The sequence below is a fragment of the Scyliorhinus torazame genome, chromosome 12, assembly GCF_047496885.1.
Source record: "Scyliorhinus torazame isolate Kashiwa2021f chromosome 12, sScyTor2.1, whole genome shotgun sequence".
NCBI lineage: Eukaryota > Metazoa > Chordata > Chondrichthyes > Carcharhiniformes > Scyliorhinidae > Scyliorhinus > Scyliorhinus torazame.
The window spans coordinates 177302144-177320652 of record NC_092718.1 but is presented as its reverse complement, the minus strand read 5'-3'; the positions used below and the strand labels follow the sequence as shown (position 1 = coordinate 177320652).

The window sequence follows — 18509 nt, the reverse complement described above, 5'->3', positions numbered from 1 at the left end:
GTAATGTGTGGAATTCAGGGTGAGAGGAGTAGTGTTCAATTATATAACGTAAGGTTGGAAAGTCCAGTGAAGTGTGGTGAAGTGGTAGTAGGAGTAATAGAGAAACTATCTTGTCCAGGAATACAGTTTATCTTGGGTAATGATATAGCTGGATCGCAGGTGGGAGTGATGCCTACTGTAGTTAATAAGCCAGTGGAAAATCAGACAACTGAAGTGTTGAAGGACGAATATCCTGGGATTTTTCCGGATTGTGTAGTAACCAGGGGCGGATCTACTATGAAACTAATGAAGCTCAAGTTTCAGGGCCCCTAATCCCGGAGGGGCCCCAAAAGCGACTTTAGTCCACATTGCTTAAAAATGTTGGGTCTACTCTATGAGAAGGGGTTTTTAAAAAATAATGATGTTAATAATATCGTGTAATTCAATACAAAATAATAGTTAAAATAAAAATGAAAAGGTTATTAAAATATCATGTAGGCTAGCCGTAAACAAAAAAACGTTCAAATTAAGTATGTTTCATTCTAAATATATTTAATATAAAATAATTATAAATAATTTAAAACACTATTAACATTTATGACAGAAATACAAACAGTAGATCACGTGTCGTAACAAAAAAGGGGAACCGTTGAAAAGGCAATCACAATGCTGACGTGAATTTTCAACGTGATAGCACTCGTGATAGCGATCTGGACAAGAACTTTTTTCAATAAAGTGTTCATAACGATACAATATTTTAATTACCCCTACTCAAATATAAATGTCATATTTAGAAAAGTAAGGTAAGTAATAAAGGTGAAATAGTGTTAGATTAGCCTAAGCCTATTGTTTTTATGAAGAGGTGAACGGAAGGTAGGCTACAACTGCATAGCCTAGGCTAATACTATATTACAAGTATTTATGAAAAAGTAATAAAAGGGTGAATTTGTGTTAAATTACAGGTGTTTATTATTAAAAGTGTTCAACTAATGGTAAAATTGTGTTACATTACCTTAGCCTATGAGTTTTGGTGGCCTAGACTTGCTTAACTTAGCCTAGCGTAGGCTAGCTTGAACATAGCCTAGTTTAGCCTATTTAGCTTATTTATGATAAATCTTAAAAAATGGCACTTTACTTTCTGTGAAGGGGTTTTTAAAAAAAACCTTTCTCAGAAAGTAGACCAAAAAACATTTCCTTTCAAAACATGCGACAATAGTCGCACGACTCAAATTGATTAATTTTTTGTTGTATGTAGTTCAACAATCCCAAAGTTTGAGAGTCAGTAGCACAGATGTTGTAAAGGTGGAGTTTAAGTTGGCTGTTCTGCTGTGGCTAGTGTAATTTTTTTCCCTTTTTAACAGAGGTCAAGACCTAGAGGAATAACAATGAGTTCCCGAAGGTACTTAAGTGGATACCAAAAACGCAAACTCAATGAAAAGCGATCTGACGAAATTTCTAAATGTCAAAAACTAACTAACTATTTTGCAATGTCAAGTTTGTCAACACCTACAGTTGGAACAAGCTAAGCAAACAACATTGAAGCCAGTGATAGTGCACAAACCGTGGGAGCTCTTTCTAGCAATATTCAACCTACTGTTGACGCTTTTGATACAGATGACGATCACAGTGGTCAACATGAAAGTACCGTGGAACAAGCAGAGACTGAGCAGAAACATGAAACAGGAAGCAAATTCAGTGATTTCAAAGAATACAGTGACCTCAAACTGGCCCATAACAGTTGATAATGATTTCCTACAGAATTGTTTAATGCAAGACATAGGTTTTTTTCAAAATGAAAAACCAGATGATGTATATACCGAATCAAGCAGGGTTTACAAGGAGCAAAACAGAAGTTTCTCAAACAAATATATTGAAAAAAGATTGAAAAATGGCCAGACCGTGATGAGACCCTGGTTAGTTTAAGGCTGTACATACTGTTTCGTTTGCAAACACTTTTCTAAATGCCAAACATCACTTACAACAGGTGGGTTTTCTGACTGGATGAATGTACTCAGAACTCTGGAGAATCATGAAGACAGCATGGAACATAAGAGGGCGATGTTGTGTTGGATAACAAGAAAGTCAAATAAAAATACTGTGGATCAGCAACTTGAAGAACAGATGAGAAAAACCATACAGTACTATTTTGAAGTACTGAAAAGAGTTGTAGCTGTTATAAAGTTTTTAAGTGAAAGAGGTTTGGCATTTAGAGGTCATGAGGAGAAGTGGGGCTCACCAAATAATGGGAACTTCATGGGGGCCATTGAACTGATTACAGAGTTCGACCCATTTTTACATGAACATCTTGAGAAATGTAAAAATGAAAAAGTAAATGCTACTTACCTATCCAAACCTGTGTATGAAGAATTGATAGAAATCATGGGAAAACATGTGCAAGATGAAATTGTGAATCAAATCAACAACCTAGACACCAAATACTGTTATGATTGACCCTCTATTATTGTTGACTCTACGCCTGACTTGACACATGTTGACCAGCTGGTAATTGTGGTTCAATACTGCTATAATGGAAAACCCTGTGAGAGATTTTTTACATTTTTACCGATAGAAAACCATTCATCCACGACCTTGTTCAACAAAATACAACAAGTCCTGGGTGAACATAAGCTTTCACTTGAAAACATCCATGGTCAGTCCTACAATAATGCATCTAACATGAAGGGCTCGGAGAAAGGGCTGCAAGCACTCTTTAAAAATATTAACAGATACGCAGACTATGTACCATGTGCAGCCCATTCACTTAACCTTGTTGTAGAAAAGGCAGTGTCTATTGTACCTGAAGTTGTTGACTATTTTGGCATTTTGCAGGAGCTGTGTTTTCTTTTCTGGATCTCCACGAAGATGGGGGATTTTAAACACACAGGGCAATCTACATTTTTCTCTAAAGAGCTTAAGTGTAACTAGATGGTCTGCACACTATGAAGCAGTCCGGGCAATTAAAAATGGATATATGGGTATTTTACAAACTCTCAAACATATTTTTGAAGACTCAGAAGAGAAACCTGAATGTAAACGAGATGCAAAGAATTTATACCACAAGTTGGTAAAGCTGGAATATGCTATTTTAACAGTCGTTTGGGAAGAAGTGCTGGAGCATTTCAACAAAATAAGTAAGATACTCCAAACCCCTGGTTTTGATGTATTTGAAGGTTATCTTCTGCTATCATCTTTACTTCTGTCTGTTAAAGAACTCAGAGAAAATTCAGCCGATGTGATTGCACACTATGAGTCAGAAGCAAAAGGTTTGTGTGAAGATATCATCTCAAGTTATTCTGATGCTTCCAAACGCATTGTTACAAGGACATTTTCAGATGGAACAAGTGGTATTGCTTCTTTGAGAGGAGCTGACAAATTTAGGATAGAAATTCTATATCAACTCTATGACTGCTTTATATTCCAGTTACGCAAGAGGATTTACCCATATGAGCAGATTGCGAAAAGGTTCAAGTTCCTCTCAGAATTGGTGAACAATTTTGAAATTGATGAGGACAGTATTAAACTTATAATATCGTATTACAAAGATGATATTGACCACAAATTAGTGAACGAGTGTTATCAGTTCAAAGAATATTTGCACCTTTGGAAATCCCAGAACACAGAAGAAAACACGCCATCTATAATGCAATGCGCAGAAGTTCTTCAGCTTATTTGTGAGCAACACCTAATTGAAGTGTTCCCCAATATTACTACTGCGCTGAAGCTGTACTTGACAATGCCTATCATGAGCTGTGAAGCAAAAAGGAATTTTTCAAAGCTATGCTTTATAAAGAACAAATTTCGGTCTACCATGACTGAAGAGCGCTTAAATTCTTTATGCATATTGTCTCTAGAAAATGACATTACAAGGAAGCTCTCATATGACAAAACTGTACGTGAATATGTTGCTTAAAAAAACAGAAAAAAAAGTATTTTGTAAAATGTGCTTCATGTAGTACGTATTCTCATAGGTGTCAAAAATAAAAGATTATATTGACTGTGGTCTTTTCTATATTTTATTTCATCATTCTATGATGCATCATGCATGTAAAGAACATTTCCCTAATTTTCATCCCCCCATAACCCGAAAACTATAAGGCATAGGAAATTTTTATTCACACCAGTGATTTTGATATATGAGATAATCCAGTGCAGCAATTTTAATCAAAATCTGAGATGTAGTGGTTACATTTTTAAAACATTTGTGATGATCTGTCGTGAAACAACCCAATTGAAGAAGATAACAGTGGTTACCCAGACCTCATTGCTGGTTGCAAAGGGGCCCCCATAACAGTTCAAGCTTCAGGGCCCCAAACATGTAGGTCCGTCACTGGTAGTAACAAGGTCGCAAAGTCACAGGTTAAGACAAGAGGAGAAATCAAAGAGTGAAGATGAAGTTGAAGAGCAATTATTAGAAACGATTTTTGATCAGATGGTTGAAAAAGAACAAGAACAGGTGGAGGATGAGGCGGATATTTTTAGTTCAGGAAAATTGGCGGAGTTACAACAGAAAGATGTAGAAATAAAACGGATGTATCAGAAAGCATACACGGAAGAGGAATCTGCGAATATACCAGAGTGTTATTACCATAAAAGTAATGTCTTGATGAGAAAATGGAGACCTTTACATATGCAGGCGGATGAAAAGTGGGCAGAAGTTCATCAAGTAGTATTGCCGGTAGGGTATAGAAAGGAGGTTTTGCGAGTTGCACATGAGGTACCAGTGGGAGATCATTTGGGAATAAGGAAAACTCAAGCTGAAATACAAAAACATTTTTATTGGCCTGTACTACATAAAGATGTAGTTAAATTTTGTCAATCATGTCACACATGTCAAGTGATAGGGAAACCTCAAGCAGTGATAAAACCAGCAACCTTAATACCCATTCCAGCATTTGCGGAACCTTTTACAAGGGTCCAAATTGATTGCGTAGGACTGCTTCCTAAAACAAAAAGTGGGAATCAATATCTTTTGACTATAATGGATGTGTCTACTAGATGCCCAGAGGACATTCCAGTAAGTAATATTACAGCTAAAAAGATTGTGGAGAAGTTACTTCAATTCTTTACTAGATATGGACTACCCACAGAAATACAATCGGATCAAGGATCAAATTTTACCTCAAGGTTATTCAAAGAAGTTATGGATAGCTTAGGAATAAAACAATTTAAATCAACTGTGTACCATCCAGAATCGCAGGGTGCGTTAGAAAGATGGCATCAGACATTAAAGACAATGTTGAGGGCTTATTGTCAAGATTATCCAGAGGATTGAGATAAAGGAATTCCATTCGTACAGTTTGCAATTAGGGATGCACCTAATGAGTCAACCAAATTTAGTCCTTTTGAACTAATTTTTGGTCATGAGGTAAGAGGACCACTTAAATTGATTAAGTTAAAATTGGTGAGTGAGAAATCAGAACTTACATTATTGGATTACGTGTCAAATTTTAGGGAACGATTAAATAGAGCAGGTGAATTGGCTAGACAACATTTAAAAGTTGCACAAAATGTGATGAAACGGGTAGTGGACAAGAAATCCAAAGTTCGTAGTTTTGCCAGTGGAGATAAAGTATTGTTACCAGTGGTAAGTGAACCTTTAAAAGCTAGGTTTTGTGGACCTTATCAGATTGAAAGGAAATTAAGTGAGGTGAATTATGTGGTAAAAACACCAGATAGAAGGAAAACTCACCGAGTGTGTCATGTGAATATGCTTAAAAGATACTTTGAAAGGGAAGGAGAGCAAAAGGAGGCGATTTTAATGATTCTAACTCAAAGTGATGAACCAAATCCAGATGACTGTGAATTTGACATACCTCAAATTAAATTGGAAAATGAGGATGTTCTTAAAAATTAGGATAAATTGTTGAGTTACCTTCCAGAGGAAAAACGAACTGACCTGAAAGAGTTATTGATATCACATGGGCAAGTTTGTGGAGATAAATTGGGAAGTACTAAAATGGCTATACATGATGTAGATGTGGGAAAAGCTGTTCCGATCAAACAACATCCATACAGACTTAACCCTTTAAAATTAGCACATGTTAACAAAGAGATTGAGAGTATGCTTAAAAATGGCATAATTGAAGTGGGTTACAGCCAATGGAGCTCACCCATAGTGATGGTACCTAAACCAGACGGTACCCAATGGTTGTGTGTGGACTATAGAAAGGTTGATGCAGTTACAAGAATGGACTCTTATCCTATCCCACATTTGGAGGAATGCATTGAGAAAGTGGGACAATCAGCTTTTATTTCCAAACTGGATTTACTTAAAGGTTACCGGCAGTACCTTTATCCAAAAGGGCAAAGGAGATTTCAGCTTTTGTGACTCCAGATGGTATATACTAATTCAAAGTTATGCCATTTGGCATGAAAAACGCCCCAGCCACATTTCAACGGTTAACTAACAAAATCATTTCAGGATTACCCAATTGTGCAGGATACTTCGACGATCTGGTAATTTTCAGCCAGACATGGACAGAACATTTGACACATCTGATGGAGTTATTTGTTCGACTCCAGGGGCAGGTTTGGTGATAAACCTAGCCAAAATTGAATTTGGAAAAGCCCAAGTCACTTTCCTTGAGGAGTTTCCGATACCCTCAAGGCGAAGGGAAATAATGCGATTTCTTGGCATGAGTGGATTTGATCGAATATTTGTGCAAAATTTTTGTAGCGCGATTGCTCCACTGATGAACTTGCTGAAGAAACGTCGAAAATTTCAATGGACAGCAGAGTTTCAACAGGCATTTGACTGCCTGAAAGCTGTGATAACCAATGCTCATGTTTTGGAGAATTACAAGGGACTCTGTGATCAGATTGAACTAAAGTATCTGACTTTAAAGAGAAATGCCGAGGCGTAGAGGAATGGATGGATCGTGCAGAGACCTTCTTGTTCAATGAGACTGTCAATCGAGACGGATTTCAGTTGGAGGAAGAAGAACAAAAATGGACTATATTATTATACCTGTTCGCGTGTGTTGTTTTTTGAAACAAAAAAGTATATTTACTGTGTGCATTTCTTAAAGGATAGTGCAAAGGTGAAAAATGAAACCATCTTGAAGTTGATGGTTTATTTCTTTTCTTGAGAGGAGGTGTCATGTGAGAGTACCTTTAAGAAATGGGCATTTACTACTGCAGTGATGTCAGAGAGTGGGTGGAGGGGGGGCGGAGAACACAGCTGGGAGAGCTGCCGTTCAAACTGGCCCAAACCAAATTCTGATACCTGGAGATCCAGACAGCCCACGACTGTACACAAATCCACAAGTGGAACCTATTGAGTCCAGTGGAAGAGGTTAAGAGGAACCTCTTAACCCAAGGCTGCAGACTTAGTGGAATTCCTCAAATGGGAAAAGATAAAATTCATCATCAGAGGATCGGAGGAAGGCTTCCAGAGTACATGGAAACAATATACCAACATATGACCAACAACCAATAGGGGAGAGCGGGTGCAGGGAGGGGGTCCAAAACAGACAAAGTAAGGAGAGAAAGAAGAGGGGGGAGAAGGGAGGAGTGAAGACACCACCCAGAGTACAGGGGAAGCAGGACAGAGGGACCAAAATGTACCGAAGGAAAGAGAATCTTTGGGTGCGGTCACGACAACAACAACGGTGTACACCTTGGTGGCCATTAACGCTCCCCTGACAAGTTTTAATACCATGGTGCCATGTGTAATTAGTCAAACAGTGCAGCTGTGGCAACTGATTACAGCGAGCCCAATGTTAACATGCCTTGTAGCTGTATATATGTTTCTAAGCATTCGTACCTGATTACTTTGTTTTCCCTCTCATCGTTTTATTTTTCTGTTGGTACTTTGTAATCTTTATTTTTGCAATGTTGTCACAATCAAATGCAAAAACCGATAAAAATATATAATTTTTTAAAAGTAGCTCCCACCACTGTCACAACTTCACAGCCAATGAATTATTTTTGAAATATAGGTATGGTTATCTCGGCAAGCGAGACAGGCAATTTGCATACTCCCAGGTCCCACAACAGCATCAGTGGTGTTACTTGAGGGATAAATATTGTCTGGGACATCAAGAAAACATTGTGCCTCATATAGTGCCACAGGATCGTTTACACCCACCTGAAAGGCTAGATCGGGCATTGGTTAAGTGCCGCGTCTGAAAGGCAGCAACTCCATCACTGCAACATCCCCTCAGTGCTGCATTGACGCATCAGCCTGGATTTCATGCTCAAGTCTCCAGAGTGGGACGTGAACCTACAACCATTTGACCCAAGTGACAAGAGTGGCAACAGCACTGAGTCACAGATGGCAGGAAACATAAAGTGAAATGGCAAAGGATTCTGTAAACACATAAAAGACAAACGAAGAGGGCACTCAGTAGAGTGCAGAGCTCCGTCATGCTGCGCTAACATTATTATAATTATGCAACTCTTCCTTGAGGCTTCTCCCTGCCTGCTTAATGACCTGTAACTACAAAGCTGAGAGAAGAAATATATTTAAGAGTTTCAAACTCATTGTGGAGGCTTCAGGCCAATCCACATCCAACAACCTGCTCTGAAAACTGTGCTCACATTTTGACAGCTGTGACAAAATCCACCACAGCAACTAAGACAATCCACAACACTGTGAAACAATCAACAACATTCTAAAACAACCCTGCTATCTGCCAATGTTAAGGGCTTTTTAAAAAAAGATCCAGATCCAGGTCTGCACCTTCACCAAAGTACTATCTCAGGCCATGCCCTATCTATGCACCATGTTTCGTTGAAATCTGAACATTAGTTTTTGAGATTTTTTTTACAGCCAAAAGACAGGGGGAAAAGCATACCCCCGCCCACATGCAGCCTCAGAGGTAATGACGGACAGTGACAGAAAAGGGCCGGGTCTATTGGAGATGAAATGGGGAACCAAACCTTTGAGAATAAGAAAATGGCAGGCATACTAAATTTGTACTTTGCTTTGAGTTTCCCAGAGGCTGTGATAATGTATGACAGGATTACTCTACTTTATTAATGAGTATTTAGTTTTTCTCACTGTTTTCCAAATGTTCTTATTTAGAAATAGACTGCAGTAATGTTACAGTACACAGCTGTGAAGTCTGGGATGTAGGGACAGTAAATTTTAGCATCAAAGTTGTCAATTATGTAATGTTACTGACAGTATTTGTGTCGTCCCTTCTAGTCTCTGATCAGCATATTTGTGCGTATGCTTTGTGTATTTTGCTTAATTTAATATAAATTAAGGCTTTCTGGTGATATTTTTTAAAAATGTTAATTTATTATCACACACTTGCCTGTGAACACGACCAGCCAGGATTTTCCAGCATCCCCACGCCATGGATTTCCCGATGACAGGAACGGCGACCCAATGAAATCTACGTTCACGTTCACGGGACGAGAAGATCCCAACGACACGGAGGGCGGGAAAATTCCCACCCGCGTCTCAACCACTGACCTCACTCACGCTATCACACACGCCAAGATTAGACACAGACGGTGGCATATGGCGCAGTGGTTAGTACTGGGACTGCGGCGCTGAGGACCTGGGTTCGAGTCCCAGCCCTGGGTCACTGTCCGTGTGGAGTTTGCACATTCTCCCCGTGTTTGCGTGGGTTTTGCCCCACAACCCAAAGATGTGCAGGGTAGGTGGATTGGGCCACGCTAAATTGCCCCATAATTGGGAAAAAAAAATAATTGGGTATTCTAAATTTATTTTTTTTGAAAGATTAGATACAGATTAAGTTACAGACGTAATTATAAAAATGGAATTTGGAACTCAGTCTTTGTGTTAATGCAGGCTTGGTATCTTCTTGGTTAGAGTGAGGGTCTTTTAGAAGTACTGGATTCTCATAGAGCTGAAAAGCTCCTTGTAGGTGAGTGTGGTAGTCACCACTGATTGTATAATAGTTGTTATTAGAGGTAATACGGTAAGGCTCCTGTACTACAGGTGCGGGGGTAGATCCCTGTCTGCTGGCTCCGCCCAGTAGGCGGAGTATAAATGTGCGTGCACACCGAGCTGCTCCCATTCTGGTAGCAGCTGCAGGAGGCCACACATCTCTGCTTAATAAAGCCTCGATTACTCTCTACTCTCGTCTCGTCGTAATTGATAGTGCATCAATTTATTAAGCAGAGATATGACAGCGATGGAACTACGCATCAAGCCAGATCGCCTACAGCTGTACCCACAAGCAGTCAACGCCACGTCGGCCTTCGACCACTGGCTAGTTTGTTTCGAAAGCTACCTCGGATCAGCGACTGAACAACCCTCGGACGCACAGAAGCTCCAGATCCTGTACTCACGGGTGAGCTCCAAGATTTTTCCCCTTATCCAGGATGCACCCACTTACCCTGAAGCTATGGAGCTTCTGAAAGGACACTATATCCGGCCGTTCTACACCAGGCACCTCCTGTCCACGAGACAGCAACTCCCCGGTGAGTCATTAGACAATTTCTGGCGTGCCCTGCACATCCTGGCGAGGAACTGCGATTGCCAGGCAGTGTCAGCCGCTGAACATAGAGAACTCTTAATCAGGGATGTTTTTGTTACGGGCATGGGGTCAGCGCACTCGCGAATGGTAGCATCCCGTAATGTACAGTGGTACGCCCCGGACCGCACGGCGCCCTCATGGACATCGTGGGCCCCACCAGCGGCCGCCCCAAGCCAACCCCAAGCCTGCGCCGCGCGCCAGCCAGCCAACCCCGGCCGGCCCAAATGCTATTTCGGCGGGCAGGCAAAGCACCCCCGCCCGGCAACACTGCACGGCACGGAGTGCAATCTGCAAGACCTGTGGGAAGAAGGGACATTTCGCTGCTGTGTGCCAGGCCCAGTCGATTGCTGCTGTATCTAGGCCCAGTGTTCCTGCAACCCCTACGTGCGACCCGTGGGTGCCGCCATTTTCGTCCCCGCAGACCACGCGCGGTCCGTGGGCGCCGCCATCTTCCTCCCAGCAGACCACGTGTGGCCCGTGGGTGCCGCCATCTTTAACACCGCCCGCCATGTGCGCCCCGTGGGCGCCGCCATCATCGGCGCCATTTTGGACAGCGGCTCAAGACCCCTCCTCGTCGGGCACTTCATCTGGCCGTTCATCGCCTGCCACCGCCGCCGACCAGCCCGGAGCCCACCAACACCAGCCGCAGCTCGCCTCCATCACGCTCGACCAGTCCCAGCCGCACAACCTCGCAACCGCGACGGTGTAAGTCGATGGGCACAAGACATCTTGCCTTCTTGACTCTGGGAGCACGGAAAGCTTCATCCACCCCGCTACGGTAAGGCGCTGCTCCCTCGCGGTACACCCCATTACTCAGAGAATCTCCCTGGCCTCCGGATTCCATTCCGTGGAAATCCGGGGGTACTGCATCGCCACCCTCACCGTCCAGGGCGTAGAGTTCAGCAACTTCCGGCTCTACGTCCTCCCCAACCTATGCGCTGCCCTGTTACTCGGCCTGGACTTCCAGTGCCACCTCCAAAGTCTAACTCTAAAATTCGGCGGATCCCTACCACTCCTCACCGTTTGCGGCCTCACGACCCTTAAGGTCGACCCACCTTTCCTGTTTGCAAACCTCACCCCGGATTGCAAATCTATCACCACCAGGAGCTGATGGTGCAGTGCCCAGGACAGGACCTTCATCAGGTCGGAGGTCCAGCGGCTGCTGCGGGAAGGCATCATTGAGGCCAGCAACAGCCCCTGGAGAGCCCAAGTGGTAGTAGTAAAGACTGGGGAGAAACACAGGATGGTCATTGACTACAGTCAGACCATCAATTGGTACACGCAGCTCGACATGTACCCCCTCCCATGCATGTCTGATATGATCAATCAGATTGCACAGTACCTGGTCTTCTCCACAGTGGACCTGAAATCTGCCTGCCTCCAGCTCCCCATCTGCAAGGCGGACCACCAATACACTGTGTTCAAAGCAGACGGCCGCCTTTACCACTTCCTTAGGGTTCCTTTCGGCATCACTAACGGGGTCTCGGTCTTCCAACGTGAGATGGACTGAATGGTTGACCGGTACGGACTGTGGGCCACCTTCCCATACCTAGAGAACATCAAGATCTGTGGCCACGACCAGCAAGACCACGACGCTAACCTCTTCAAATTTCTCCACACCTCCAAACTCCTTAATCTCACGTACAATAAGGCAAATTGTGTGTTCCGCACCAACTGCTTAGCCATCCTTGGCTATGTTGTGGAAAATGGAGTTCTAGGGCCCGACCCCGACCGCATGCGCCCCCTCATGGAACTCCCCTTCTCCACTGCCCCAAGGCCCTGAAACGATGCCTGGGGCTTTTCTCCCATTATGCCCAGTGGGTCCCTAACTATGCGGACAAGGCCCGCCCACTCATCCAGTCCACAGTTTTCCCCCTGACGGCTAAGGCCCGCCAGGCCTTTAACTGTGTCAAGGCAGACATTGCCAAGGCCATGATGCACGTGGTCGATGAGACCCTCCCCTTTCAGGTCGAGAGCGATGCATCGGATGTCGCTCTGGCCGCCACCCTTAACCAGGCAGTCAGACCCGTGGCATTCTTTTCCCGCACCTTCCATGCCTCCGAAATTCGGCACTCCTCTGTCGAAAAGGAGGCCCAAGCCATCATGGAAGCTGTGCGGCATTGGAGGCATTACCTGGCCGGCAGGAGATTCACTCGCCTCACTGACCAACGGTTGGTTGCCTTCATGTTCAATAACACACAGCGGGGCAAGATCAAAAATGATAAAATTTTAAGGTGGAGGATTGAGCTCTCCACCTACAATTACGAGATTTTGTATCGCCCCGGGAAGCTCAACGAGCCCCCCAATGCCCTAACCCGAGGTACATGGGCCAGCGTACAAGTGGACCGACTCCGGGCCCTACACAACAGTCTCTGTCACCCGGGGGCTACCCAGTTCTTTCACTTCATAAAGGTCCGCAACCTGCCCTACACCATTGCGGAGGTCAGGGCTGTCACCACAGACTGCCAGGTCTGCGCAGAGTATAAACCGCACTTCTACCGGCCAGACCGAGCGCACCTGGTGAAGGCCTCCCGCCCCTTTGAACGCCTCAGCATGGACTTCAAAGGGCCCCTCCCCTCCACCGACCAAACACGTACTTCCTGAATGTGGTCGATGAATACTCTCGATTCCCCTTCGCCATCCCATGCCCTGATATGACATCTGTCACGGTCATTAAAGCACTCAACAGCATCTTCGCCCTGTTCGGTTTCCCCGCTTATGTCCACAGCGACCGGGGATACTCCTTAATGAGTGATGAGCTGCGTCAGTTCCTGCTCGGCGAAGGCATTGCCTCGAGCAGGACGACCAGCTACAATTCCCGGGGAAATGGGCAGGTGGAGATGGAGAATAGGACGGTCTGGAAGGCCGTCCTGCTGGCATGCGGTCTAAAAATCTCCCGGTCTCCCGCTGGAAGGAGGTCCTCCCCAATGCGCTCCACTCCATTTGATCGCTACTCTGCACTGCGATTAATGAAACCCCCCATGAACGTCTCCTTGCCTTCCCGAGTAAGTCCACCGCCGGGGTTTCACTCTCAACGTGGCTGGCAGCTCCAGGACCCGTCCTCCTCCGCAAACACATGCGGATCCACAAGGCGGACCCGTTGGTCGAAAGGGTACAACTACTTCATGCGAACCCGCAGTACGCCTACGTGGCGTATCCCGACGGCTGCCAGGACACAGTCTCCCTCAGGGACCTGGCACCAGCTGATCCCCACCCACGGCCCACCACCCGACCCCCCCCCCCCCCGATTGCCCCGACGCCACTCCCCCTCCCCCCAGCGCACCTCATTACAGCCCCCGCCCCAGGACGATCCGTCCTCCCACTGGTTCCACCCGGGGATGAAGATGAGGACAACACGCTCCCGGAGTCACAGGTGACCATGTCAACGCCTGCATCACGACCGGGACTGAGGCGCTCACAGCAGAGGATCAAGGCACCCGACCGGCTGAATTTGTAAATTTTCACCAGACTGTAAACTTAAAATTTTCACAAACCTGTAAAAAAAATTTCCACCACCCCCCGTTGGACTCTTTTTTAACAGGGGGTGAATGTGGTAGTCACCACTGATTGTATAATAGTTGTTATTAGAGGTAATATGGTAAGGCTCCTGTACTACAGGTATGGGGGTAGATCCCTGTCTGCTGGCTCCGCCCAGTCGGCGGAGTATAAGTGTGTGTGCACACCGAGCTGCTCCCATTCTGGTAGCAGCTGCAGGAGGCCACACATCTCTGCTTAATAAAGCCTCGATTACTCTTTACTCTCGTCTCGTCATAATTGATAGTGCATCAATGAGTAACCAGGCGGTTGGTTCTCAGGTGGATTGGAAGCAGGAACAAGTACAGATGTTTCCTGCTGCTGCAGACGTTCCTCACACACCCAGATTCACATTGTTCAGGGTCTATTATACTGCAATCCTTGAGTTAATTTCCGTCACAGGACCCCAGTGTTAACACTTCTGTCATCCAGACCACCATGATACAATAGAAGTTGACAATGATCCTTTACTCTTAAGTCGAGCCCAACTTGAGCTCAAATAGTCTCCTTTGTCCAATATGGCTCTCGGAAGTCAACAGTCTAGACGTTTCATATTACTCAAATATTACTCTTACGCAATGATTGTTTAAACTTCACAGGTAGCTACGAAATTCCCTTATTTAGGTCCAAGTTTAATTGAATATTGACCACAAAATAAATTAAATCTCCATAATCAGCCATCTCAACAGAGTCTGTGGCCACTTTCTCAAAGTATGATCTTGCAGAGCATAACATTCAAATCCTCATGTTTGCACTGAGTGTGACGGTACTGCTTTACATTACCAGGAAGTGTTAGTTAACCTTATTAAGTTCATAACAATATTTGTTGGGCTGTAGTTATAATTGCTGCTTACTAAAGATGTTTGCGGTTCAAGGCTAATCTGCTGCCTTCTACAGATAACAAAATCCTGTCTGGCAATAGGTTGGAATCAGTAGCTTCTATAATCTGAAAAAGTCTCTGCTTATTCCTTCGGATGCAATCGGAATTTTAATGAGATATCAGGATAACTGAAATCATTTGCTGTGATATAGAGAGCTGAGCTCAGGATGATCTGAAACACAAAAACCAATGATATCTGGAGTGGAAAAGTGAAAGAAACCCAATGGCAAAACAGATGACATGAGCTCATTGGTTCAAACTAGTGAAAAGTAATATTGCCGTCAGGAAACATTTCTTTAGGTAGGGTAAACAAAACCCGGAATGACCATCCTGGGGGAGCAGGGGAGGGGAAATACCCTGGAATAATTAAATGAACAATTGGATGCCACAATGGGAATGGGCAGGGTCATTCTGGATGAGCGAGGTAAATACTAACCTCACATGTAACTGTCTTTCAGAATTTGCATAGAACCACTCAAAACACACCTCTTCACACAAATGGAGAATGTAACGGAAAAGTTTCTAAGTGTCATGTTTTGCTGAGAGTTCACAGATGTCTTGTTTGTCCAGGCAGCGAACTATATAAACTTTGACTTGGACCAGGCCAAACAGGATGCCCAGGCAGCAGAATTCTCCGCCATTATTGAGCGGTGCATCAGATGCCTCAAAATGCAGTTCCAATGCCTCGACCGGTCTGGTGGTGCACTGCAGTACAACTCCCAGAGGGCTGCCAGCTTTGTGGTGGTCTGCTGTGCACTCCACAACCTGGCACAGCAGGGGACGACATGCTGGAGGTGGAGGGAGAGGAACAGGTGGCCACCTCCGAGGAGGAGGACGAGGAGGTGCCGGACCAGGAGAGGCTGGAGGACATACCCCGGGGAGGACCAGCCGGAGGATGGAGGACAGGTGGCAGCAGTGAGGGTCCGGCAAGCCCAGAGGGCCAGGGAGGCCGTCATCCTCGCCACCTCACATAGGGCATAGTCTCATCCATCATTGCACCTCTGTCCCACTTCCCCCCTCTTACCTCTCCTCACCCCTTTCTCCCACCCACACCACCCTGTATAATCCTCCCAGGGTCTGTGTAACATCACTCCTGGGTGATGGGACTGTGTTGGCACTGTCAGCAGGTCACTGTCAAAGGTGATGATTACCCGCTGAGAGCTGAGCACTGGTGCTCCTCAGTCTATGCCACGTTCTGACTCCTGCCTGTCTGCTGAGTGCTCACTCACACCCATCACTTGCATCAGGCAACCACTTTGAAAGGGTGCCCCGATCTCTAAGTGAGCTTAAGGGTCCCCCACACCCCACACCCACAGGCAATGTCAACCCCTGCACACATGGGCATTACCCCGCACACCCTTAAGTGAGGACACTCTGCTATGGAGGCGCTGAGGTCCCCCTTCCTTTTTCAGGCTTTCCCATGCCCTCTTTCGGGCTGCCCCCCATCCAGGACCCGCACCCTTCCTGAGGCCCCTTCATACCCGCCCTTCACCCCACCCAACCCGCCCTTCATACACCCCGGAACCCTCCTTTCCTGGACATGACACCCCCTCAGGCCATGAGCTGTGTAAGTACCATCCTGGTACCTGGCAGTGCTCCCACAGCCTGGCAGTGCCACCCAGGAACCTTGGCAGTGCCAGTGTGACAGTGCCATTGTGCCTGCCTGGCAATGTCAAGGTGCCCTGGTGCCAGAGGGAGAGCCGGGGAGCCACCTCGCCCTGTCCCCTGACCACCCAGGGATCTCCAATGGCCTGGGGGGCCTCCCCAGATACATGATGCTTGGTCCACATTTGTGTGGACAGTACTAATCGGCATCTGTGTGACCACTCGCTGGGGAGCCGGTTAGATCGTGGGAAGCCGTCAGATAGGGTGTCCTTCCTGTTAGTGGGATGGAGATTGGCCTTAATTCGTGGTTGTTGGTTTCTCTCCACACGTTGGCAGGATCCGAATCTCGCCAGCAGGAGCTGTCCGGTTAGATAGGAGACAAGCAGCGCCCGGCACCGTTGCAAATTCCGTACTCTCCCGCAATCTAACCGGTTCGCTTGGATTCACACCCGGCGCGGCATGGTGCGCCCATTGTAACTCGCCCAAAGTATATGGAAATATGGAACACTCTCCCTTAAAATGATGTTCAGGTGAGGTCAGTTGCAAGCCCCAAAACTGAAATTACAATATCTTTTGGGAGGCAAAAGGTTATGGTTAACGTTATGTTAACGGATATGGAAACAAGATGGGCAGAAGCGGCTAAGATACAAATTAGCCATGAGGCTAAATTGAATTGCAAAACAGGCTTCAGGGGCTAAATGGTCTATTTCGGTTTTTATGTTTCTATTTAGCGCCTCATTAGCCAATGGGCCCAATTTTTTCAGCCTCTTCATGCCCAACTTGGTGACAGGGAGATGGCTGAAGAATCCTCTGAGAGGCTCTTGCGAGATCGCAGCACTCGAGACGTCTCAGGTGATTCACCCAAACTTCGCAAGACGGTGTACGGCTCATTTAACTATGTCTGCGCCAAAATCTCCTGGCGCCCAGGAACTAACGGCCTTTCTAGCGAGTCTTTGACCAGGCATTGTTGAGTACTGGTCCGCAAAAATAAAAATGTGGGCCAGGTCTAACGGCACCTGGGGGGGGGGGGGGGGGGGGGGGGGGGGGATGTGGGGGGGGTTCCAATCCATTGGAGACCCCTGGGTGGTCGGGGACAGGGCAGGGTGGCCCCCTGCTCTCCCTCTGGCACCCAGACACCTTGGCACTGCCAAGGGTGCCAAGGTGGCAGTGCTGCAATGCACAGGTGCTAGAGTGGGAGGGTTAAGGAGGATCCTGAAAACTGGGGGCCCGAATGGGGGTTGGGGAGGCCTCCAAAGAGGGAGGCCCTCCGCGGCCCATAGTAGGGTGTCCTCACTTCTGTGGAGTAATAATAATAATCTTTTATTATCACAAGTAGGCTTACATTAACACTGCAATGAAGTTACTGAGAAAAGCCCCTAGTCTCCACATTCCGGCCCCTGTCCGGGTACACAGAGGGAGAATTCAGAATTCTCAGCTGGTACGGGAATTGAACCCGAGCTGCTGGTCTTGTTCTTCATTACAAACCAGCTGTCTAGCCCACTGAGCTAAACCAGCCCAGTAATGCCCATATGTGCAGGGGATGACACTGCCCCTGAGCGGGAGGTATGGGGGGCCCTCAAGCTCACTTACAGATTGGGGCACCCTTTCAAAATGCCAAGCCAACCTCTGAGGAGCCAGTCTCGATGGCGAGTTTAGCTCCCTGTGTTGAAATAATTTCGAAGTGTGGGCTAGCCTGGCGAGAAACTCCTCAGGGCCTGATAAAATGACCAAGTGCGGTTGAATAGCGGTGTGGATCTCTCCCCGATGAGAAACCCGTCATACCCGCCCAAAATGACACTTTAGAAATGTTTTGGTTGAATCGCACCCAACGTCTCACAAAAATACTGAAAGCTGGTATCAAAATGAATGAATAGCTGGATGAAAAGGTAATAAAAATAAAGTCAACACCGTGTCAAAAGAGGTCAATCCTGCCTGAAGGAGCTCATTAACTTACTTGAGGAGCTGAGATCCCAAATGGATTAGGGAAGGAATGTGATTTGCTGCATGCTAACTAACATGGTGACATTGCAGGGATAAAGAGAAAGGACAGGGGG

General features: G+C 45.8%; 1 protein-coding gene across 4 annotated transcripts in view; it reads right to left on the bottom strand.

Moving 5' to 3' along the window:
* Positions 1-18509, bottom strand: part of caln1 (calneuron 1) — a 600077-nt gene that overhangs the window by 317100 nt on the left and 264468 nt on the right. The window lies entirely within an intron of this gene.